This window comes from Heterocephalus glaber, unplaced genomic scaffold, assembly GCF_053883595.1.
Source record: "Heterocephalus glaber isolate CG9 unplaced genomic scaffold, H.glaber_assembly_v1.0 deba00001509, whole genome shotgun sequence".
Taxonomy (NCBI): domain Eukaryota; kingdom Metazoa; phylum Chordata; class Mammalia; order Rodentia; family Bathyergidae; genus Heterocephalus; species Heterocephalus glaber.
This window is the reverse complement of record NW_028258325.1, coordinates 26,787,326-26,812,341: the sequence shown is the minus strand read 5'-3', so window position 1 is coordinate 26,812,341 and position 25,016 is coordinate 26,787,326. Positions and strand designations below refer to the sequence as shown.

The 25,016-nt window shown below is 33.2% G+C and overlaps 1 long non-coding RNA gene across 11 annotated transcripts in view; it reads left to right on the top strand.

The window, feature by feature from the left end:
* The window catches only part of LOC106007952 (uncharacterized), a 192,040-nt gene that overhangs the window by 132,991 nt on the left and 34,033 nt on the right, over window positions 1-25,016 (top strand). For 8 of the 11 annotated variants that reach the window (XR_015441319.1, XR_015441323.1, XR_015441316.1 and 5 more), the window contains exons 4-7: window positions 5,544-5,637; window positions 6,952-8,140; window positions 21,114-21,516; window positions 23,338-23,534. This is a non-coding gene — a long non-coding RNA (uncharacterized LOC106007952). The remainder of the gene's footprint in view (window positions 1-5,543; window positions 5,638-6,951; window positions 8,141-21,113; window positions 21,517-23,337; window positions 23,535-25,016) is intronic. The other 3 variants (XR_015441318.1, XR_015441320.1, XR_015441322.1) reach the window with 3 other exon arrangements.

Below are 25,016 nucleotides of genomic sequence, written 5' to 3'. Positions count from 1 at the left end.
AGAAACCTTTTCAAGGTATTTTCATGCAAGTCTACATTTCAATATACATGAGTTTTAAAGAAAGACACACTTCAGTCATAAGCAAGTGTGGGTTCCACTAGAGAACTTCAACTTCTTTAAAATGTAGTTGTGGCCCAGGAATTTAGCTCAGTGGTGCTGCCACTTGCCTTGCAAGCATAAGGTCCGGAGTTCTATCCCCAGTACCAAAAAAAAAACTGTATTCGGATTGAAATCACATAGTTCAAACAAATAGTAATTTGTATTCTGAGTCTGAGATACATACACATACACACATGCACACTGAAGTGTTTTACCTTATTTCTGTTAGCAACCAAATTCAGCAAAATGCTTAAACAACAGGCCAAAAGTTGATATTACAAAATTCAGTGTATGCAGTCTTCTGATGTCACCGTCATGCAGATCAAAACTTTCTTCAGCTCTCAGAACAAAATTTTCTTCACTCTTCATTCCTTGGAGATCTTTCCTAACAACATATGTAACAGAGTATCTTTTCACCTTAACTTAAATTTCTATCTATCACATCACCTTTTGTATTCCTTTCATAATCTGAACTTGTTACTATATCACCTCATCATTAAATGTTTATTTTACCTCACTATGAAATTTGCTTGCTAAGTAGATCACAGATTTCTCATGTAAAAATACTTGCAGTGTATAAATCTGCTATGGACTTCATACATTACACTATTGATAATGTAATTCTGATTTAAGAGAGTAAAAGAATAGTTTATTGTAAGCCAAATGTGAGTGATTATGGCCTAAAAACAGGTTTAATGTAACTCTGAATAATGTGTTCGGAAATGGAAGAGGTCACATGAACTTTTATAGCAACAGAATACAGAAAATCATAAATTAATACATTTATCAAATACATTGATTGGAGGCATTAGGTAGAAATGCTACAGTAAAAAATGCCAATCTCTTCTCTATATATGTTTTAGAAGTTATATAATAGCCTTTTTGGCTTTAAGGTTGGTGGAGGCTAGAGGTCTGTTAAGTTTAATGTTGCATACCGCATGATTTACCTAATATGAGAATGTAAGGTCAGATACAATGGTTGAAAGTGAAAGACTAATAAATAGACTGAACTAGCCATTTCTTTTGTTTCTGAAACATACAAAACCTAAATGAGAAAAGTTATATTCTGGGTCATGATTTCAGAGGATTCAGTCTGTGGTTGATTGATCCCAGGCAGAAACGGCATTTTGGAAAACCATGGCAGAGGAAAGCTTCTCCTCTCATGGATGCCAGAGACAGAGAGAGCATGAAGCTGGAGTGGGGTATATATTCTCCAAATTGATCCCCCCAGTGAACCACCTTCTCTAACAGCATGCTACCTCCTAATACCATATTCAGGTACAAATTTATCAATGAATTAATTTATAGAGGGGTATAGTGCCCTTGTGATCCAATTACTTTCCTAAAGTCCCACATCCAAACACATGAGACTTTGGGTTGTATTTTAGATCTAAAAACTAACATACACTATAATAGCCAAGGTAATTTTGGCTGCTGATCTGCAGTATTTCATTTCAATATAAACCTAATGTTTTATAAAAGCAGGATCAAATAATCTATAGGATATTTATATAGCGATGGCTTCTTCAAAGAACTTCAACTTCACAACACATGGTCTGTTTGTATATATTCCATGTGGAATAAATGAGTGACTGAAGGATTGTGAATGCCTGAGGATAGCGTGACTAGATATTCCATTTAGATAATTTTGTTAAAAAATTCTATGCTGCATTAAATAGTATTAACATTATTAATTTTTTAAAACATGAGAGTATTTTGTTTTGGTATTGTGGTATATTTACACCTTTAGTGTCTGATTCAGAATACCAAAAGATGGTAGAAAATGCTACCTGTTTTAATCCCTTCCCTTTCATCAAAGATCTATCTCCCTGTGTTGTGTGCAGGTACCAACTCCCCACAATGAATGCAATCATTAGGTACTGAATCATTAGACACTTATAAAAAAAAGAAAGTAGTTTTGTAATTTTATAACATTTTTGCATATCAAAGAAATAGATTTTTTTTAGTGTAATTAAATCAGTTTTGTCAAGGTATTTTTGACAACTTTTGTTTATCTTTTAAAATGTTAAGGTCATATCATTGTCAAGTATGTATTTGAGGAATTACTAATTAAGGCATCTTCTCTTTCTCTTCTTGATACCATTTCTACTGTGATTGTGCTAAATAAAAGGCTTACTATAATATTGTTTTATATTGAGTGTGTCTGAGTGCTCTGTGAAAGAGGACACTAGATACACTGATGAAGACTGGAGAACTGAGTCTGGAAGGGGGGGAAATATGTACAGTAGCCATCAGCTTAGGTATTTGGCTACTCATGAATATGGGTGAATGCCATTGCCTTCATTCCCTAGAATTAAAAAAATCATGTATTTATCTTTGAAGATTTACTTCCATAAACTGTGTTATTTTTCTTCACTTGTGATTGTTTTAGCAGTCATGATCTATAATTAGAGACCTTAAAACATAACCTCTGGCATTAATATACTTGTGAAATTACTCTTCTGTCTTTAAGAATAACTCTTTCAAATTAGATTAATAAAAGGTAGCTTGGTATTTCAGCAAAATCGTTTGTTGTACTTTTTGGAAAGACCATGTTGGCTTATGTTAAACAATTTCTCTTTTCACTAGGGCACAATAGCAATTAACTAGCTAAAATGCTGTGTTTTATATTATTGTAATTGAAAGAGAATTTGTGACAGTGCCTTCTTTTTCCTTTCTATGCTGGCACATAATTGGAAAAAATACCCAATTGTTCTTTAGTGTTTCTCTATATAATATAATCCATTTGTCATTTCTTATTAGCTCTTCAGATTTCTATTATTTACAATCCCTTTGAGACACAATAAAAAAGTTTCCACACAAAGCTCATCATTTCTAATTAATCCCATAACAAGACTTCGAGATAGCCATACAATGAGGCTGTTCTTCAAAACAATATTGTCTTATTCTCCATTTCATTTTGTAAATTGTACTTTGGAGGTATTAATTCAATTTGTATAATACACATTTTCTATTGTATTAATACGCAAGTAAGCTACTGAACATAATTTTTGATAAATTATTCACATCTGTGAGATTATAACTTTTTCCTGAGAATTATAAAGAAGGTAGTTGATATGTTTTGGACACGGCTTAAGAATGTCACCAGAAAGGCTCATGTGTTGAAATTTAATCCCCACTATATGTTGTAAAGAAGATGGAGTGTAATCTGACTATGATCTCTAGAGATGGGGTCTTGGAAGGTGATTAAGATTTGATAAGGTTGTTGGATAGAGATTTCATACTTGAATCTTTTAAAAAAGAGGAAAATAGTCCCCAAAAATTTATACACATATGCCCTGTATTTCTTGCCATGTTTTTGCCTTGTACCACCTCTGGAATCTGCCAAGAAAAAAAATCATTCCCAAATTCTGTCTCTTGATCTTTGACCTCAAGAACCATGAATCAAAATAAACTTCTTTTCTTTAACACTTACCCAGGTCATAGCATTGTTTTATTAACAAGAAAATTTATCCTAATCAAATGAATAATTTGAAAGTAAATTTTTCTCAGATTCAGATACAGAAACGGGATACAATAGTTAATTTCCCTAGAAAAATTAAATTTATATTTTAAGGCCAAAATTTCTAGCAAATTATTTTGTTATGAATTATAACTACTTTTCAAAGAAGCAGATAATTTACAAGTACCCTACTATCTGTAATAATGTTGTTGATAATGTTTCTATTTTATCTTCCTTTCTTAAATTTCTTTTGAAATTGGTAAAAATTAGAAAGTGGAAAAGACCTTATTGCTCACACCGTGAGATAAGACTGTTATTTAATATAAAGGGTTCTGTTTGAAATAGAACTTACAAAGGGGAGACACTTTCTGTTTTCAAATTTAAGATAACATATATAAACAAGAACAGAACAAATTACATGATTTTTTTACCTTGATATTTTCAGAAATAAATCTTTAAAAACTTTCAAGAAAAAATTAACTAGCATTTAAATATGTGTGACTCCCATCCAGTGAATATTTAAAAACCATTTATTATAGTAAAAACTATTTCCATTAATATCTTTCAAAATACTTTCTCTTGCTTTGAACACACTTATCCCACTCTTCTTTCTACTTTCTTTCTTTTTTTTTTTTTTTCTTTCCACTTTCTGAAACCATTCATGAGTGCCTTTACTGGATAAAATAAAAAGACAGTGAACTCTGCTGCCTGCCGCCATGCTACAAAAAGACAGGTTTATAAAATATTTCAATGTGTCCTCAACAACCATATGTACTTGGATCTGGCACCAAATGACTTGTGGATGTTCTTCCAAAGTCAGAATAAGCATGAAAGATAAGCATTTGGAATCAATGCAGCACATAAAAGGAGCTTGATACAATAACTAACGACATTCAGAACTGCTTTCAGAAAGAGGCACGAATGATGGGGTAAATGCATTTAAAGTGACACCAAGTATTTTTAGATGTATTGATGGCACTGTGTCTTTTACCACAATAATTTTTTTAAAAAAATAGTCATTATATTTTCTGATTAAAATCTCAAAATTTCTTTTTCTTATAATATACATTGTTTTTGGTCCTTATATTTCTTTCTTAATATTCATCAAGGTTTGGAAATATGGGTGGATGTATTTTGTTGTTGTATCATTTGGGTTACAAGGAAGGCTTACAGTAGACCCTACCATCAGGTGTGTAAAAACTGTGATATCACTGAGTATGTCTGAAATATACTAAGTCAATTTTTTTTGAGTAGGATGAAGAGGAAACAATTTATATTCACTATCCCTTAAATCTAGTCAACCTGAACCTTCAAGATTCTATATTTCCATAAATATTCATAAATATAGAAATTATTTAATTTCAATAAACTAGTACTTAACATTTGATGCAATTCATTTAAGCAGTAAATGGTTAGATTTATGTTTCTGAAATTTGAAATTTTAGCACAAGTTTACATCAAACAATGACAAGCGCAAGAATTGGCCAAAAGTTTATCTTTTCCCATACAATCTCATTTAATTCTATTTATACTTTAAGATTCACTAGTGTCCCTTCCATGAAACAACACCTTAATTCATTTGCATGAAAAAATATATTTATACTGAAGAGTCAACATTTACTTTAGCAACATTCACAAGAAAAATTTTTTTTTTTTGGTAGCAGGGATTGAACTCGGGACCTTGTGTTTGCAAGGCACATGCCTGAACCACTAAGCTAAATCTCTGGCTCACAAGAAAATATTATCTGAGCATTCTTTATCCAAAGTCACTTCCAGACTTAAGAATATTTATAAAGCAATTAAGGAGGAAATAATGTCATATCTGCTTCTTTCCTACTCCTATCAATATTCTTAAATAATCTTTGTGCCCTTTGAAAAAATAACACTGTAAATAACTCTCATTTTTGTCAAGACTCAACTGGGGATCTTTTGACAGCAGAATTAAAATGTACCCAAATGTGCCAACCTGATTTATACCTAGGAACACCAACAATGACTGAAGATCATGGTTGATAGAGACCTGAAACAAAACAAAACCTAAGAGAATGAAGGTAAAAGGATAAAAAAACTCAAAGGTAAAAATTATAGACTTGGAGTATACAAGCAAAATTCTGTGAACTTGAAAATCACACAAGTAATTGTAAAGTAAAAAGAGGTGGAATCAAGACTGAATCTATTTGATAACTATGATATTATTATTAATAAAAAGTAGGCTATACTTTGTTATCTTTTTACTCCCCTAGTCTTTGATATTAGAATTATCCTTATAGAAAAAAATTCATAAATTATTTTTGAAATTAATTACTTTTAGTTTGGCTTTTGCATATGTAAGACAATATAGGCTAGAAACATGAATGGCAGCAGGCTACACAAACATTCTGATTCTCCCCTTGCTGATTTGGGGTAATTACTTTGAGAATTTTTTATGTAAGAGTAGTTCAGTTTTATTTTCTTAAAAAGACTAAATGCTTTCCAATTTTATAAATGTTCCATAAAATGTCAATTTTTTCTATTCTTTTGCTCTTTAAAATTTTTCAACAAATATCTTGGTACCACCATTATTTTTAAAATTTCCAATTATACATTATATACAATTATACCTATTCCAATTATACATACATATAATTGTATTATTGTATTATATAATTGTATTGTATAAAATGCAATTTTTATTTCTACCAGGATATGTAAATATGTAATGCATTTTATATGATGTTAATATATTTAAAATAAATGTATTTAATAAGTAATAAATATATTTACAAGTGATATACACAAATATATGCAAAATTCCTAAGAACAAATACAGTGATTTTGTCTTTGTAAGTTTCTTTCCCTAGAGACTAACCAATTTATGTTTTGATTACCCATATGCATTTTGAGAAATGTCTTTTTGTTTTCCTCTTCAAGGACACTAACTTTCTCCCTCCCTTTACTTCTACATTTACTCTAAAACCAAACACTATTTATTCAAGATTAAAATAAATTGTTGTAACCTTTGAGGTTCTTTAATGCCCTGGTTTGTACCCTTTGGTATCCTATCATTCTCATCACTCGGTGTACTGAAAAAAAAGGAGAATTATATTTTCATATCTATATCTTGTTCTTATAATTTTGCAATGACATCTCATTAAATGTAATTAAAATCAAAACCTCTCACTATGGCCTGTGCCTAGTTCTCTTAAATTATCTATCATTCTCCCCACCAATCACTACAATGAAGCCACACTAGTTCATCATTTCCACGACATTATTTTTTATTTTGTTTCATTATTCTGCTATACACTTTTTACCTTTACCTGAAATATATTGCCTCACATTTCTCAACTTGTACACTCTTTAATGTCTTTCATATAAATGAGTGATTGTCATTTTCTTTTTTACCACAGACTTCTACTGAATTACTTTCTTAGTTTGAATTTTCTTCCCGAGAAGGACCTGAAATAAGAATGTGCATGGAAAGATTTTATTTGGGAGATGATCGCAGAAAACAAACATGGGAAAATGGGCAAAAGCAGAGAAATGAAGCACAATAAAATATAAACTAAGAGCCAGGACTCGATCCATCAATAACTATGAGAAATGATATGAGACAAATCTCGGGGTCACTGTGGTAACTGATGTGGTTGCTAGAACAGACCTCTACTAACTTTCACCCTTGATTGGTGTATTAAGTATTTTATCTGAAATGTAACTGTATGAATTAACCTGATACTAAAAATGCTTTAAAAATATAGAGATATAAATTCATGAAAGGGAAAGGTGGAATAGGACTGAAGACTTACTTCATTTACAGCTATTGGTGAGCACAGAAACTATTAAGTTGGGAATCTGACTGTTACTGATGAATCAGGATGACTGGCAGCAACAAGCTTGAAAACTAAATGAAAGAGGACAGTTAGGAAAACACGCTGCAGAACAATTCGCTTCTTCTGCAGCTATACCAGGCCCACAACTTTTGCTAACATTTACTTTTATTTATCAGCTCATTTATGGCTACATGTTTGTGCACTTTTCTTGAGGTAAAAGAAACAATTCAACTATCACCTAGTGTGTCTGAGATAACTATTAGATAATGAAGAAAAGATTGAATTAATCATTGTATGAGCTCATCTGTAATTATGAAGAAAGTTTTTACCTAGAAAATATATATTGGTCCATTTAAAGAATTTAATGATGTGAAGTAGAACAGCATGGGAGTGGGTAATAATTGAAAAAAAAGTACACAGAACTAAGTCATGAAGAAGCCTAACATGAGTTTAGCTTATAAAATTCAACACATAAAGAAGACTAAGAATTAATAGGCAATGAGACTGAAGGAAAAGCGGTAACTTTAAAGTCCTGGATGCCCAACAGTGTTTCAGGAAAGGCTTCCTATTGTATGTAGTAATATGAATCTAAACATAACCTCAAAAAGAGAAGTTATATGGAGCGATCAGAGAAGAGAATGCTACCTGGATGGTGTTTGTGACAGAATAGAGAAGAATAGAATCGTTAACACTGTGCACACAAGAGCTTGTATGGAGTTTTTCAGCACGGAAATGAAGAGGCAGCTGCAGCAAGACAGGATCCATAAAGGTTCATGTTTGCTTTTGTTTTTGAAATTGGATAATATTATAGTTGGGACGAAAAACTATCTCTCAAAAAGTTCACCTATTCAGAGGTGGGACTTTGGGAAGGTGATTAGATCTTGGGTGCTCTATACTTATCAGTGAATTAACCCGCTGATTAATTCACTGCTATTTGAAGGCACAGTTGGTTGGAAAAAGTAGACCAAAGAGAGTGTAACGGGGTAGATTATATTCTTGTTCCTGGCTCCCTCATCTCCTTCTGCTTGTTTCATTGTTTCTCCCTCCCTCTTCCTCTCTCCCTTCCCCTCCCCCCTCCCCTCCCCCTTCCCTATTTTCTGGCTCCCAAGAAGCAAAGAGCTTTCTTTTACTACGCTCTGATCTTTCTGCTTTTGAGACAACCAACTACAAAGTAAACTTTTCTCCTTTTAGTTGTGTGTGCCAGGTATTTTGTCCTAGCAACACAGAGTGCTTGAATGCCTAAAGAGTGAGACTTTGTAAACACGAAAGAGTTGATAACACAAAATTTAAAGAGAGGATTTTAGGAACAAGTAGAAATGATATCTAGTGAACTAGTAGAGTGCTTAACCTTGGATAGGAATCCAAATGTCCCTCCATAAAATGTCATAGTATAAGAGTGGAGATTAGATACGTGTTCAAGTGTAGCCATGGTAGTTTCAAAACATGTTTTCTTATACTATTTTATCAGTAAAGAAGCACCAAATAAAAGTAAGATTGGGGCAAATACTGTTGCAGAATTGAAAAAGGATAAGACACAAACACATTTTTTAAGGAGAGGAGAGAGCTATGGACCACAGAATGTTGGAGAATTAATGTTAACACTAGCAGCTTACTTAATATTATTGTCATTAATTTAATAAAAAACTGTGCTTGTGTTCTATCTCCTAATTGTAGCTTTGCATTTTAAGTCAGTCAGTTTTTAATATAATATTCCAACTGCACCCCCAGATATGTTTTATATGACTACAGTATCTTTCTTTTCACAAGATGAAAATTTAAAACTTATTTCAAAGATAATTTTAAAATTTAGATTCATAATTTATATGCCCTTCAAGTAAAGTTAGTAGACTTGTCTCTAATTTGTGTATGTTGATATTTGTATATATGTATGCATGTTGGACATATATGTAAGTTATGTTTAAATTTTATTGTGGTATACATCATTAGTAAAATTTATATTTGTGCCAACTGAATCTGATCAATTTCATGCCTATCACTCAATTTTGATTTACAGTGAAATGAATCTATCAAAAAATCTATCCATCTAAACCATTTATACAAGAAATCCTCATCTGAGTAATGATTTCTTCTATGATCTACCTGGTGTGAAAAAATTGTATTTGATTTTATTCAAAAGGCTAAACATGTGTCATCAAACTCACGATCTTTCTGAATATCTCTTGTTTGGTTAACCATTTGCTGTATAAAATATTGAAAAGGATACATGTTTATTTGCTTTTCTAGGTGCAGAAATTTTTCTATAGTTTAATTATTCACTTAAAATAACTTTCAGACTAACTGTGTTCTACAGAGTGAGCGATACTCTCTGGGTGCAATGATGTACAGCATCATGAGCATTCTCTTTTCATGACACAACTCACTCTGGTTCTCAATACTTTTTTTCTATGAGTTGTTGCAGTTTTCATGGTCCTCTACATGAACATAAGATGCTGTATAAAATCATCTATGAGGCTAAAAGAACTAATCATTATTTCCAATATAATAAATTGCAATAATAGATTTCAAGTAAAATCACCAGAGATTTACAATATTTTTTATAATATTAAATAGGATACAAGCCCCACAAACACATACAGATACACATATACAGACACACATATCTACACACATTTTTATGCATTTTGGTGGGAGGTGGATAGCACAAAAGAGATATATAAATGTATAAGTCAATTCATAATTTTTGTGAAGTACTGGTTTCAAAAATTACTTTGCTTACCTTCTGTACTTTTTGTCTTTTTTACTCTTCAATATTACCCACTACTTTATCCATATAGTGGATTTCAGCTTGTTACCACTAATTATTTAAAGCAATGCAAGTGAAAAAATTGCAGCCTTGCAATAATTAGTGTACAATTTTCTTCTGTTAGCATGCAGTCAATTGATTTAAACATAAAAGATTCCATAATAGGATAAATCAATGCAAGGAGGTTAAAAAAGGAATGAAGGAAGGAAAGAATAAAAAGGAGGGAAGGAAGACAGGGAGAAAGAGAAGAAGGAAGGAAATGACATCGATTAATAACTTGAGAAAACACATATACCTAATGTTTCAGGTCAAAATTATTTTTATTAGTAGTATTTTCATGACAGATGCAATCTGAAAACTAGCAGAGAAATCAGCATTCGGTGCATGACACATTAAGAGAATTGTCACTGAATATAATGTCAAAACATGCCATTATCCAAGGAAAATTAGTTTAGTTTCTCATATTTTGTAGCTGTTGTACAACTGTCAATACTAGAGTTTGTTGATATTTAGTACCTATTTGGGTTGTGCTACTTCGATGTAGCTAAATAATCTATGAGGTAGGAAGACATCGATGAGGCACATTCTTATGACGATTTAATTAAAACCTGATTTAAAGATATGACAAAAATAAAGAAAAATTGCTTTATACAAACTTCTCCCCATTAGAGGAATATATGGTAAATAAAATTTATTATATTCTTTTTTTTCCACAATTAAGTTTATTGGTACATTTTAGGTATAAAATATATTTACATTCATCATTGGGATCTCGTACCATTACATGAGTATCTTGGTTCTTATTTTTTCCCCCTTCCCCTGCCTTCCCCTCATCCCTTCACCCCTCCCAATTTTTTTCCCTTTCTCATATTTTTCTCCCCTCTTTCCCCTCCCCCTTCCCACCTACCCCGCCTCCCAGAACTTTTCTTCCTATTACACAATATCAATTACACATTTTTAAAATTAAAATATCAAGACCTAGGAGACATTACGACAGATTTTACAGAATTTAAAACGATATAGAAATCATATTACAAAAATCTTTTTTGAAATAAATTTGACAACTTCTAAGAAGTACCTTGGAAGACAAATTAATGAAACTAACTCTGGAAGAAATATAAAATTTGAATAGCGCCTATTAAATAAAGTATATTCCTAGCTTGAAAACCTACCTATATGACAATAACAGGCTCGTATACATTTTATCTGAAAATTATATCATACATTTAAAGCAGAAAAAAAAGAAACACTTCTCCCCTCATTTTAGGAACTCAACATTGTGCTAATCATAAAACTGGATAAAGGTAATAGAAAAAAAATATGAACATAGCTAGAAATTTGTTTAACAAAATGAACTATTAGAAGTCAGATCTGGCAGTATGTAGAAAGTGGTTTTGTTTATAGGGCTGGCAGTGTTAGTTCAGCTTTGGAAGATCCACCCCCAAAGGTTATCATTTTAACAGAGGAAAAGAAAAAGCCATATGATCCTGTCACTAGTTGGAGAAAAAGTATTGGACTAAATTCCACAGCTGTTCATGGTAAACGCTATCAGGAGACTAGAAGTAGAACAGAACCTTCTCAACAGATTAAAGACATGCACTCCATACTTAACAGTGAGAACACCTTATATGAATGGAGAAGATACAATGCTTTCTCCTTCAGGTGGGGAACAAGGGCAGATATGCTTACTCTTTATCTGTCCATTAAACTTTGAAACCTAGGCCCAATCAAAATAGTCTGACAATAAAATGACACAATTAGGATAGGATTGGCAAGGTAGAAGCAAAATCTTTATATGTAGATGAAATGATCATCTACAGAGAAAATACTAAGAAATCTCTAGGAGCCCCTAGAACTTGTATTTGAATTTAGCAGGATTAGAAAACACAAGGTCAGGTCTGTGTATACTAGCTATAAATGAAGAATTGGATATTGAAATTTAAAAGTTATGTAGGAGTACAAAGGACCTAGAAAAGTAAAAAAGAAAAAAAAAAGTGTTGGAAGACGTTTAGTACCTAATTTTAAGACTTCTTCTAAAAGCTACAGTAATCAAGGCAGTGTTGGTGTAAGGAAAGACATATAGATCATTTGAATAAAACAGAGAATCTAGAAATAGAACCACACATATATGGTCCACTGAGTTTTGAAAGATTATTTAACATTAGCACTTTATAGAATATAAAATCAATTCAAGAGCTGAGGAAGAGATAGTGATTTTAGCAAATGGCACGAGAACACCTGGTATCCGTATATAAAAAATTAACCTCAACCCTTTATTTCCACACATAAAAATAACTTGAAGGGATCTATGAACCTAAATATGAAAGCCTAAAAGTATAAAACTTTAAGAAGAAATTATAAGGCAAAATGTTTATGAATTTAGGGTAGGCAAGAACTACTTAGGATACAAAAAACATGATGTATAAAAGAAAAAAATTGATGAATGAGATTCCATCAAAATTTAGAACTTTAGATGGCATCATTAAAATGAAAAGTAGTCTTTAAACGTACCATATTTACAATGCATGTAACCTATGACCAGAATATATAAAGAACACTTACAGCTCATTAATAGACAACCCAATTAAAATGTAGACATAAGAAGATGATAAATAGCCAGTACAGCACAAGGAAAGGTGTGGAACTCTAGAATCAGAAAAACACTGATCAGTACAATAACAAGATTGAATTATACACTCATTAGAGAGATGAAGTTAAAAGTTTTAAAAGCCTTGTCATGAGTTTTTCTTTTTGTTGGATACTCCCCCTTTGCATTTACTTTGTCACACACAATGGATTCCTTCTGCTGGGCTTCCTGGGATTATGATCCTCCTTGTCTTTTCCTAGGGTATTGTCTAAAATTTTTTGGAGTGCTGGTTCGGTATTCATGAAGTTCCTGAGGTGCTCTTTGGCATGAAAGTATCTTATTTCTCCATCCATTTTGAAAGATAGTTTTGCAAGGTACATCAATCTAAGTTGGAGGCTGTTTTCCTTTAGAGCTTGAAATACATCACTCCAAGCTCTTCTTGCCTTGAGGGTTTGAATTGAGAAGTCTGCTGTGATTCTGATGGGCTTTCCTTTGTATGTGATTTGTTTCTTTTCTCTCACTGCTTGTAGAATTTTGTTCTGTTGGATTTCTGGAATCCTAACTATTATATGCCTATGTATAGATTTTTTTTTTTATCAAGGCTACCTGGAGTCCTATATGCCTCACTTATCTGTATGTCAAGTTCTTTTGCCCTCCTTGGGAAGTTTTCTGCCATCACTTCTGTGAACAGATTTTATGTCATCTGCACTTTCTCTTCTTTCTTCATTGACTCCAATCAGTCTTATGTTATTCTTTGAATCATCTGGCAGCTGCTGGAATGATTTCGCATGTTCCCTTACAATTTTAAAGCAATTTTTCTTTTCCTGGTCACTAATTGCAATCTTTTCTTCTATATCTGAAATTCTATCCTCACATTGGTTCCTCCTGCTGTGCAGACTTTCAGTGCAGTTTTTAACCTCCTGGAAATCTGTTTGTATCTGTTTTATGGATTCCATTTGTTTCCTATGTTGGGATTCCATCATGTTCCTCAGATCCTCTATTTTTTTTAATCTGTGTCCTCTCTAGATTTATTAATCATGTCTTGCACATGAGCAAAATCTTTGCTGTTCTTTGAGTCATTATTTCTGATTTCATTTTTCCCATATCCTCTTTTGTTGCCAGTTCAGAGTCCAGGTGGTTGAGTATCAGATTGTTCCATCTCGATTCCTTTTGGGGTTGCTGTAGGTGATCTGGAAGTCTGTTTTTGAGGCTTGTTTACATGTCTTCTCATCCCCCCCCTGGGGGGGGGCGCTTCTGGTGCCCTCAGGGCTCACCTCCTCTGCCCTAGGAGTGTGGAATGGCAGCAGGGGAGCTTCTTTCTGGGTGCTGGGACTGGCCTAAAATTTATTATATTCTTAAAAATTTACATCAGTGCATGTTTGAATTATATAATGTTTCCATTCATTTTAAAGGTAAGTACATGTTGTTAACACATGTTAATTTTTTATTTCCTTTTCACTTCCATTGCTCTTTTCTCCTTTCATCTCTGGATCTTCTTCCCATTTTCAAAAGATCTTTCTTCTATTTTTTTTGGCTCTCTTTACTTTTCAATTATTAATTTGTAAGATTTCTCATTTAAGAAAAGTTATGTGATATTTTAATTGTGTGTTTATTTCATTTAATATTGGTTTTCAGGTGCATCCATTTTCCCATAAATGACTCAAATTATATTACTTATGTGCTCCTTTATTATTAAATATGACATTTTCTTTTTCCATTTATCTGTTGATGGATATACAGGCCACTTTCAAGCCTTAGCTATTATGAGTTGTTATGCTACAATGGTGGATATGCATACGTCACTGTGATATGATGTTTTTATCACTTTGGGTAGGTGACCTAGAAGGAGAATAGCTAAGTCAAATGGAATTTCTAATTTTAGTATTTTGAGGAATCTTCATATGATTCCCATAATGGTTGAACTATTTAAGTTCCCACCCATAGTGTAAAAGTGTTGTTAGATACTTTTCTCTCATTGCTGAGACAAAATACCTGACACCCAAAGTTAGAGGGGAAGGAGTTTATTTGGCTTACAGTTCATAGATGTTCTTTTTTTGGTACCGGGGATTGAACTCGGGTCCTTGCACTGGCGCAGCAGGTGGCAAAACCACTGAGCTAAATCCCTGGCCCCAGTTCATAGATGTTTCAGTTCATTATCAGAGGGCTCCAAGGCAGGGTACCAGAATGGCAACAGTCACAGCAGAGAGACAGCAAACCAACAACAGAGCTTAACAATGTCTTCCTGCTTCTTTTATCTTATTCATACTACCGGGATTAGAGCACTGTCAAACCAACCACTCACATGTAGTGGTTTTGTAGTCACATGCCCTTAATCCTAGCATCACAACTCTAGATTTACCCACCTTTGAAAAAGACCTTATGAGGGTTTGGGGGGTCATAAGCCTAACAAGTGTGCCTTTTCCCTGGACCCTCACCAACACTTGCTATTGTATGTTATTTTGATGAAGATATTCTTTCTGGAGTATGATAGAATCTCAGATTTGTTTTAATTTACTCTTCTATGCTGGCCAGTGATGTTGACCATTTTTAACTGTCTTTATTGGCCATTTGTACTTTTTCTTTTGAACAGTGTCTATTCATTTGAATTATCCATTTTTGATTGGATCTTTCATTTAGGGACCTTTGCTATTCTTGGTCTCTTGGTTTCACATAAATCTTAGAATAGATTTTCCTAGTTCTGTGAGAAATGAGGTGGTACTTATTTTGATAAGGACTGCATCAAATCTATATATCAATATTGGAATTATGGCCATTTTGACAATATTGGTTCTGGTTACCAAGGAACAGGAGGTATCTTTCCATTTTCTGATTTTTTTTTCAATCTCCTTCTCCAGAGTACTGTATTTTCATTATAGAGATCTTTCACTTCTTTAGTTAGGATGATTCCTAAATACTTAAATTTTTGATGCTATCATAAAAGGTATTATTTTCCTGCATTCTTTCTCAGTGAGTTCATCACTGATGTACAGGAACGTTACTGATTTCTGTGTCTTGACTTTATATCCTGCTATATACCTGAATTTGTATATTAGTTTTATGAGTTTTGTGGAATCTTTTGGGTATTGTATGTAAGAATATCATGAAGTCTACAAATAATGATAATTTGGACACTCTCCTTCCTACAGGTATCCCTCTTATTTCTTTCTCTTGTGTTATTGCTCCAGCTATAATTTCAAATAGCATGTTGAACAGGATTGGTGATAGCATACATTCATGTCTTCTTCTTGATTTTAGAAGGAAAGCTTTCACCTTTTCATCATTAAATACAGTGTTGACAGGTTTATCACAAATGGCTTTTTTCAGATTGACATACATTTGCCCTTGTTATCTCTTCCTGTTGGACTGTTCCCTTAACTAATGTGTAGTGACTTTTGCCTCTTCCAATCAGTTTAAGCTTGATATTCACATTATCTGGAAATTAAATTGCTATCCTTGCTTGCTTTTTGTCCTGGTGGTTGGAATGTTGTTTTCCATCCTTTTATTTTTTTACTCTATGAATTTCTTTTTAGATAAGACGAATCTACTATGTCCAGCAAAATGTTTTGTTTTTGATCAAGTCTGTCAATCTGTGTCTATTAATCAGGACTTTAAGGCCGTTTACATTGAAAGTTATTGCTGAATGTTATTGACTTATTTTTGACATTCTGTTATTTTTGGTTTTTACTCCTTTTCTTTTTTCATTTAACTGCTCACCATTTTTTGATATATCCATCAGATTTTTGGCTTTGTTGAGTTTATTGTCTCTTTATGCAATATATTTGAGTAATTTTTGGAGGGCTAGTTTGGTGAATATAAATTTTCTTATGGTGGTTTTTGTTATGCAATGTTCTTATTTCTCCATCAGTTTTGAAAGATAATTTTGTAAGATATATTAGTTTTGTTAAAAGTCGTTTTTCTTAGACCTTGAAATACTTCATTTCTAGGTCTTTTGGTCATCAAAGTTATTGTTGTAAATCTGCTGTATTCCTAATAGGTTTACATACATAAGTGAATACATTTTTTTTTTGTTTTCTCTGGGAGTTTTTAAGACATTTTTCATGTGTTGGACTTTTGGGATTTTTACTATGATATAGTGTGGGGAGCTTCTCTTTCTATTGTAAATATTTGACACATTATAAACCTCACTTATCTGTATGTTGAGTTCTTTCAGCATACTTGGAATACTTTCTATGGTTTTTGTGATTAGGTGTTTTTTATTCCATGCATTTGTCCTCAAATTTTTCTCTAATTCCAATAAGTCTTAGGTTAGTCTTAGCATCATCCAGTATTTTTTGATGAATTTTGTTTGCCTAATTGTAGATTTTTAAGGAATCTCTGTCTATATCATCTTTTGCTTCCTTTCTGTCCACCAGGTCTGAAACTCTCCCCACATTGGTAACTTCTACTGTTCTTGTATTCAGTAGAACTCTTTATCTTCAGGATTTCAACTTGGCACCTTTTTACAGAATCTATTTACTTGGTAAAATTGTCATTTATGTTTTGAATAGTTTTGGTACACTCTTATAATTTTCTATTTGATTGTTCCTTAACCATATTTGTCAGTTTGATTCTCAGTTCCACTGTTCTTTTTGTGTTATTTCATGTTTGAGCTTGCAGAATTTCTTTGGTTCTTTTTAATCATTTCATGTGTCTCACCTTGGTGTTTGATTTCCTCTCCCTTAGTATCCCTTGGAATGGCTTTTAGATAAGTATTTTTGGAGATATTTTGTTGCTTTTTTTCATTTTACTTTTGGTCTGAGGTTTATGATCTATTATAGTGAAGATACTTTGTTGTTAGTATGAAGATCTCCCTAAATAGCTTCATTTTTCTAGTAATTTGAACTTGGCTTTGTCAAAAGGTATTATTGAGCTCTTCATTTTATTCAGTTTAGTTGGGCTGGATTCAGTCACAGTGTTGTAGTAAGAGAATTCCTACTTGATATAATAGCATCTATAGATCCAATCACACATCAATCATAAGCATTAAAATTTGTTTCCATCCTTTTATCAGTGTTCCTTGCAAACTCTATTATGCTGTTATTTGAAGTTAATCTGGGATCTGGAGGGAGAAGGAAAGGAAAGAGGAAGAGTAAAAAAAGAGAGTAAGCACAAGATAGAAATAAGAGAAATGTTAGTTAGCACAAAATAGATAGGAGGTCAGACTGTTAGAGGTATTTTTATATGTGGAGTAAAGTGTTATTGTAGAGGGGCTTTCAGAGAATATTTTTGGAAATAAGAGAAGGAATTAAGTGGAAGGCAAGTATAATTAGAGGTTGTGGGAAGCTGTGTGGTTGTTGGATTCTCTTGAAATATTTGTAGTTAAGTTTGTTTGGATCATTTAAACACAGGTCCGTTAAGAGTTGGAATGGCACGACAATGAATAGTACCATTCTATTTAAAACACTGGTCAATTTTTACTCTCTTTTGTACATATACATATGCATTTCTCTCTCTATATATACATTCTGTTGCATGGAAGGGGAGAAAATGAGGGAAGACAGGGGATAGGTATAATGAGAACATGAAGAACATAAAACAAGGAGGACAGAAAGCAAAGAACAGAAAAGAAAATAAAGATAGAGTAGAATAATGGAAAAAAACTGAAAATAAAAATTAATATTGATAAGCAAGAACTGAAGAAAATGAAGTGAGAAAGAGCAAGAAACTAGAACAGACACAGAAGCATGAAAACACGGGGAAACACACCCTGAGTCTGCTATTCCATCTAGCCAGAGTATACACAGAATTCCATTCCCACTGTAGTTGTAATCTGCTTGCAGGCAGGAAAGCTGGTTTCTCCTCTACCTGCAGAGTGGTGAAATCTGTCAGCTTCTCTAGACATGTCCTGACTGCAAATCAAGCAAATCATGCAAATTATGTGGTAAACTGCATCTTTGTCTGTTTCCTAGGATCCAACCACCTCAGTTGATTTGGGAAGAGAAGAATGTGAAATACTTTGCTTGACACCCTGCTCTCTGTTGACTTCCATCATTGTCTTCCCACTCTTGCTTTCTTTTGTTGCCAGGCAAATCCTGGGTTCATCTTCCTGTTTGCCCTAGGGCTTTCTGCCTGTTTTACCACCAGCCCTCTTCTCCAGGTGACTTCCTTTGTTCCTTCACTCTCAGTTTCCTAACCATCCTTGACTCCAGAGCTCCATTTTTCAACCTGTAGAAACTTGCGCTCTCACCCTCTCCCTCCCTCCCTCCCCCCGCCCTTTCTCTCATATCTTGGGGAGTATCTGTCTCTCTCTCCTCTCTCTGTCTGTTTCTCTGTATCTTTCTGCTCACTGCATCTACAGGGATATTATCCATGGGGTATTTTTCCAGTGCGCAAGTCACCACAGTTCATTGTATTCCACCTCTCTCTGCCTAGGGTGAGCAACTTCCCTCATTAACTCTGTATGGTGAGCAGACAATAGGATGCTGCTGTAACAAGTCTACCTGGTATTTGGGAGGATGATAGGGGGAGAGACTGTCCATTTGCGTGTTGCTTTCTATTCTTTCTCCAATTGTTGTTCGCTGATTTCCTGGGCCCTTAACTGCAGTTAACTCACACACTGGGTTTTCTCTTCTAGCAGGGAGGGAGTGTATGTCAGGAGCTTATTCCATAAATCTCGCCTCTGCAGTGCCATCTGCTTCCCTCTGGCAGCTAGAACCACTCCCAACATGGTGTGCTCCTCAGTTAAAGGGAGCAGGGGGACGGGGGACGGGGCGGGGGGGGGGGGTGCAGAGGAAGGCACAGACCGGCAGCAGTGTTAGTTTGCCCTGCTCTGCTTCCTGGCTACCATGACTAAGAAGCTTTGTTCTTCTATACCCTTCTGTCATGATCTTTCTGCTTTGGAGTCACAGGATTGTGGACTGAGTTTCATTAAAACAAGAGCCGATTATACACATCCTACTTTAAGTTCCAATTATCCAGTATTATGTCCAGCAATAGGAAAAATAACTAATACAATATCTTATTATTTTTTAACCTTTTAGAATTATATAATTATTTTCACATTTTTTTCATGTTCTAATATCAATTTATGTTTTGCACAATAAAAATAATATATATATGATTACTATAATCAAGTTAATAAATATGTTTATTATGCAACAATTATTTGCACACGTGTGGCAAGAACACTAAAGATCTATCTCCTATCATATTTCAAGTGTAATATAGTAGTGTTAGCTATAGTCATAATTACTTTCTGCAGATCTTCATATTGTATTTATCCTATGGAAATGCAGTTTATATCCATTAACAAACATCTTCCCATTTCCTGCTGTTCCTGACCACTAGTAAACACTACATTTTTTGGTTGTTGTTTCTATGAGCTTGACTTTCTTAGTTTCCACATATGCTGCAGTAAGGGTAGGTGTGCATTTATCTCTTCAAGGTGCTGATTTCAGGTCCTTTGGATATAGTCCCCAAAGTGGGCTTAGAGAATCATATGATAGTTCTATTCACACTGTTTTGAGAAACCTCATTCTATTTTGCATGATGTTTATGTCAATTTACCTTCCTACCAGTGGAAAGCGAAGATCCCTTTGTCACCACATCCTTGCCAATTGTTGGTAATCAGGTGCTTTGCCTATTTTGTCTTCCAATTCTTTTTACTTGTGTTTTAAAAAAAAAAAATTGGTATTCAAGTGTATGAATTCCTTAAATGTTTTAAACACTAATTTCTTACTAAGGCTTGTAAGTTTAGCAAATATTTTCTACCTCTTGAGAGGTTGCCTTTTTAGTCTGCTGATTAATTTGTTGGAGGAAGCTTTTAGGTGGATGCCTATTTTTACTTTATTGTCTGTGCTTGTAGAGTCTTATCCAAGAAATCATTGCCAAGACTAATATCATGAAGCTTTTCCCTTACGTTTCCTTTTACTGGTTTTATATTCTCAGTTTCTACATTTAGTTCATCAATCTGTTTACAGTTGTGTTTTGTCTAATATGCAAAACTGGGGTTCAGTTTTATTTTTTTGCATGTGAAAATTCAGTTTTCAAAATATTACTCATATCATTTTGGCACCATTGTGAAAAACTGATTGAAAATTTATGCCTAGGCTTAATTTCAGGCTTTGTATTTTCTTCCTTTAGTCTACATGCTTATTTCTATATCATTACCATAATATTCTTATTACTGTAGATTTATAATATAGTTTAAAGTCAGAAAGTTTGAGGTCTCAACTGTTTTTTGTGTGTGTGCTCAAGATTGCTTGGCTTATCAGGGTCTTCTGTTGTTTCACAAGAATTTTAAGATTGTTTATATATTTTTGTTTAAAATATAATTGAAATTTTTACAAAGACTGAATTGAATCTGTATGTCACTGTGAATAGTATGGACATTCAAAATGTGTTAAATCTTTTGATCTATGAATAATTAAAGCTATTGTGCCTTTGTGCAAGGCCTCTTGAAGTCCACAGCTGAGCAAAGAGGCTGGAGATGGATCAATGAGCACTGCAACATGCCTGGTGTTGTTCCTTTTACTGGATGACAGTGCTGGTGTCAGCATCAAGGCCGAATAGAGCTGCTGCTGAATCCATAGAGGGAAGAAACTCCTTCTGCACCAGAAGCAGGACCACAGTTGGCAAGCCTACTGCAAAGACAGGGGCCTTTATTTTCCAAATGGACCTCTTCAGTCTTGGGCTCCATCAGGGTTTTGCAGTCTCCTACACAAATATAAATTTCCCACACAGATGCTTTTGTACTTGGATGCCTTCCAAGTCACTGATTATAGAGCGATGGACGGGTGACCTCCTTTTCTACCATCTTGCTGATGCCATCTCTTAACTATTTTTATGCTTATAAGTAAGTTTTTACTTCTCCCACATTTTTAATTAGTATATATTGATTATACAGATTAATGGTTTTCATTTTGACAAGGGTGCATTTTATATTTTTAAATTTTATTTTCATTATTACTTGCCCTGTGATATTAACTTCAAAGTAATTTCATAAATTCAAGGATAAATACTCATTAAATTTATTGCTTATGAAAAAAATATTTCATGCTGCATTTAGATTTTGTATATGATTTATTTCCTGTAAAGTATTGCTTACAGCAATACATTTAAAGAGTTTTAAATTATTGTGCTTAAATGTTTCTAACTTATGTTATTAATTTCTATATATATTGAAGTAAAAGTATAATTCAAACATCTTATGATGTTAGAAATTCACCGAATATTTCTCTGTTCTGTTATTTTGATCACTATTAAAAGTTTCTTAGCAGTAGAAATTGTCTTTGGAAGTCTAAAAGAAGATATGTTCTCTATATATTGGACTGTTTAACTATTTTAAGCAATTTTTTAAAGATTACTATATTGTTAAAATTGTTAGTTTTTGACAATGTTTAAATTTTTTTGTGTATGACTAGCTTTCTTCTCTGAATCATATATTCCTTACCCATGAACATACAAAGAGCCATCACTACACCAAATTGAACAGAATGGCCAGAAAATTTAATTCTTATGCCTGGTGCCAAGTAAGGCAATTTTAATTATTGAAGTCAGTTATAAAAGTACTTCTCTATTATGTTTAGTAATTACTAGTTTCACTTAAACTTCATCCCTGTTTAAACAATACATCAAAATCTTAGAAAGTTCTTACACTAAGTTGGGAGGACAGTAAACTAGAAATTCAGAAGAATGAGGTTTTAGAATACCTTACTTTTCATCCTATTGATTTATCAGTTGCAAATCTTTCAGAATGATGTATATTTAAGACCGCTGACACCAGTGAAGATCTTTAGAGCATTAAACTTGAAAATGAAACATAGATAATACATTAATATGGTTCTGACCAAGAAGTTGTACATTCAAATATCAGTCAAATTAGGTAAATTAGTCACTTTTTATGACAAGGAAAAAATACCTGATGTACACAACTTAAGGGAGGAGAGACTTATTTTGCCAAGGTTTCAGAAGTTTTAGTCCATTGTCAGCTGGCTTCAGGGCACAAACACATAGTGGTAGAACTCCACTCCACTCCTCCCATTAAGGAAGCAAAGAGCAGGAGGAAAATTCTATAAGGGCCAGGGAACAGATATAATTCCCAAGGTCATGCCCCCAAGACACCCAGACATACAGAATTGTGTTTTGTTAATCTCCTAGGTGTCTCTGGAGACAATCAAGGTGAAAATTAATATTTCCATCATATTAGAGCACAAATTTAAGATCCAACTTTTCCTTTCAAATTTCCCATTTTAATTTTACCATGAGTTAATTAATTTGACTTTCACTAAGGGGAAAATAGCAACAATTAATTGAAACACTTAAAAAATTCCTACGTGATTTTCTAATTAATGAATAAAAGCATCATGTTTTAAGAATTCAAATCTAAGACCTTAGATAAGATCTCACAGCTGCAGGCTGGGGATTTAGCTCAGTGGTTTCGCAACCTGCTGCTCAATCGCAAGGACCCAAGTTCAATCCCTGGTACCTAAAAATAAAATTTAAAAGGCTGTCTTTAAAAAAAAAAAAAGATCTCACAGCTGCCCCATTCCTCTTTCTGAATAACACTGTGAACCTTAGCTCAAAGTGAAATAAGCTGTGAGCTGGGAAATTGGCAAGTGACATTTTCCTCCCATTAATTTTGTATTCCTCATTTCACTCTGTGTTACCCCCTCAGGATGGAGCCCCAATATGAGGCTTGTCACAATCTGTATCTGTCACCTCAAGTGAATGAACAGCTTTCCAATATGTTCTTGACAGCACAACTTCAACCATGTGGGAGGATCTGGGAACAGCCTGATTGACACTTCAAAAATCCCTTATCACCTCCACAGTGATTCGAATGCTGCTGAAGAGCTCAGGTGTTCCATGATTGTGAGTGTTAACTGTTTCTGGACTGATTTTTTAAAATCTAAATAACATTGAGAAGACTTTTTATTTTGAAGTATGTAATGCAACTTTGAAATAGATAAAATAGTAAATTGAATTTCAAACTTACTTCTTAATTTATCAATTCAATTTGTGTGGAGATGTTACTTCTAATATTTACAGCCAAAATATATTGTATTGAAGATGAATGACCAATTTATAGGCTCTTTACATGCTTACTACATAGGGTAAAACTTTACATATTTTTACAATTTAAATTTAGAACAGATAATATCAGACTTTTTTGGAAAGTTTACTTATATTTCTTTTCTGTAATTACTGTGAATTTTAATAGCTATGTCTGTGAGTAATTTTCAACTACTTAAGCAGTGAATGTTGATTTTTAAGTGTAAATTCAGTTGTACAATATAACCCACAAATTTAAATTTATCACCTCTGAATCACTTAACTGATCTAGTTTGATCCTTTCATAGTTCATTAACATTTGCCTTGTAACAAAATGAGGAAATTGGACAGTGTATATACTTATGAACTACAAGGATTTCAAATAAAATCCCATGATAAAGAATGTTGGTGAGGGGAGTGAAAAGGCCTTAAAAGATGCATGCACGCTATCTTGATATATTTCATAATGTAAGGTTTGCTAAAGGTTCTTTTATAAATGTACTGGTGAGGTTAGTGATGGTAAACTTTTAGAGACAAGGGCCCAAACTGCAACCCAAAATCCACTGGAATTAAACTGGAACACTGAGGTTTTAATTTAGGAAAATAAAACCTCACACATTAACGTCTTTTATCTCAAAGCACAAACAAATGGCATGTGTGCTATAGGTTTGCCACCAATGGCATATGTAATAGGTATTGTATAAATTAATGCAGATATTTGATCACTATGCAGGGCCATAAATATAAAACCATAAATAAATAAATAGATAAAAATCAATATGATAAGGGAAGTTAGAGAAATATTATAAATAATAAACTTTAATTTACATATTTCACTATTCATTTACAGTACAGAACACTTTAAATAGCTAATATAGTTCAACCACTAAGGTATGTAAAAAATTCAAAATAAATATATTTATGCACAACAACTACAACTAAAGAATGATATGGTTGAGAAGTAATATTTTTTAATTTTTAGTAACAAAATACAATATATTATAGCATTTATAATTATATATTCTTATACCAAGCATATAGATAAACTGAAATATTTAATTGGAAGAAGGGTAGGGGAAGAGGATAAAAAAATAAAAATAAAAACATGTGTCATATACATGTACCAGCTCCCCAGGAGGAATATAATGATTATGTACTCCAAATTAGTACCAATAAAAAATTTTAAACATATTATAAATAGGACACTGAGCATGTAGATAAAATACAATGAGAGGAAAGAGGAGGGAAGGGAGTGGAAGTAAAAGGATTTAGAATGTGTTATGTACGAATATTTACTCTGAA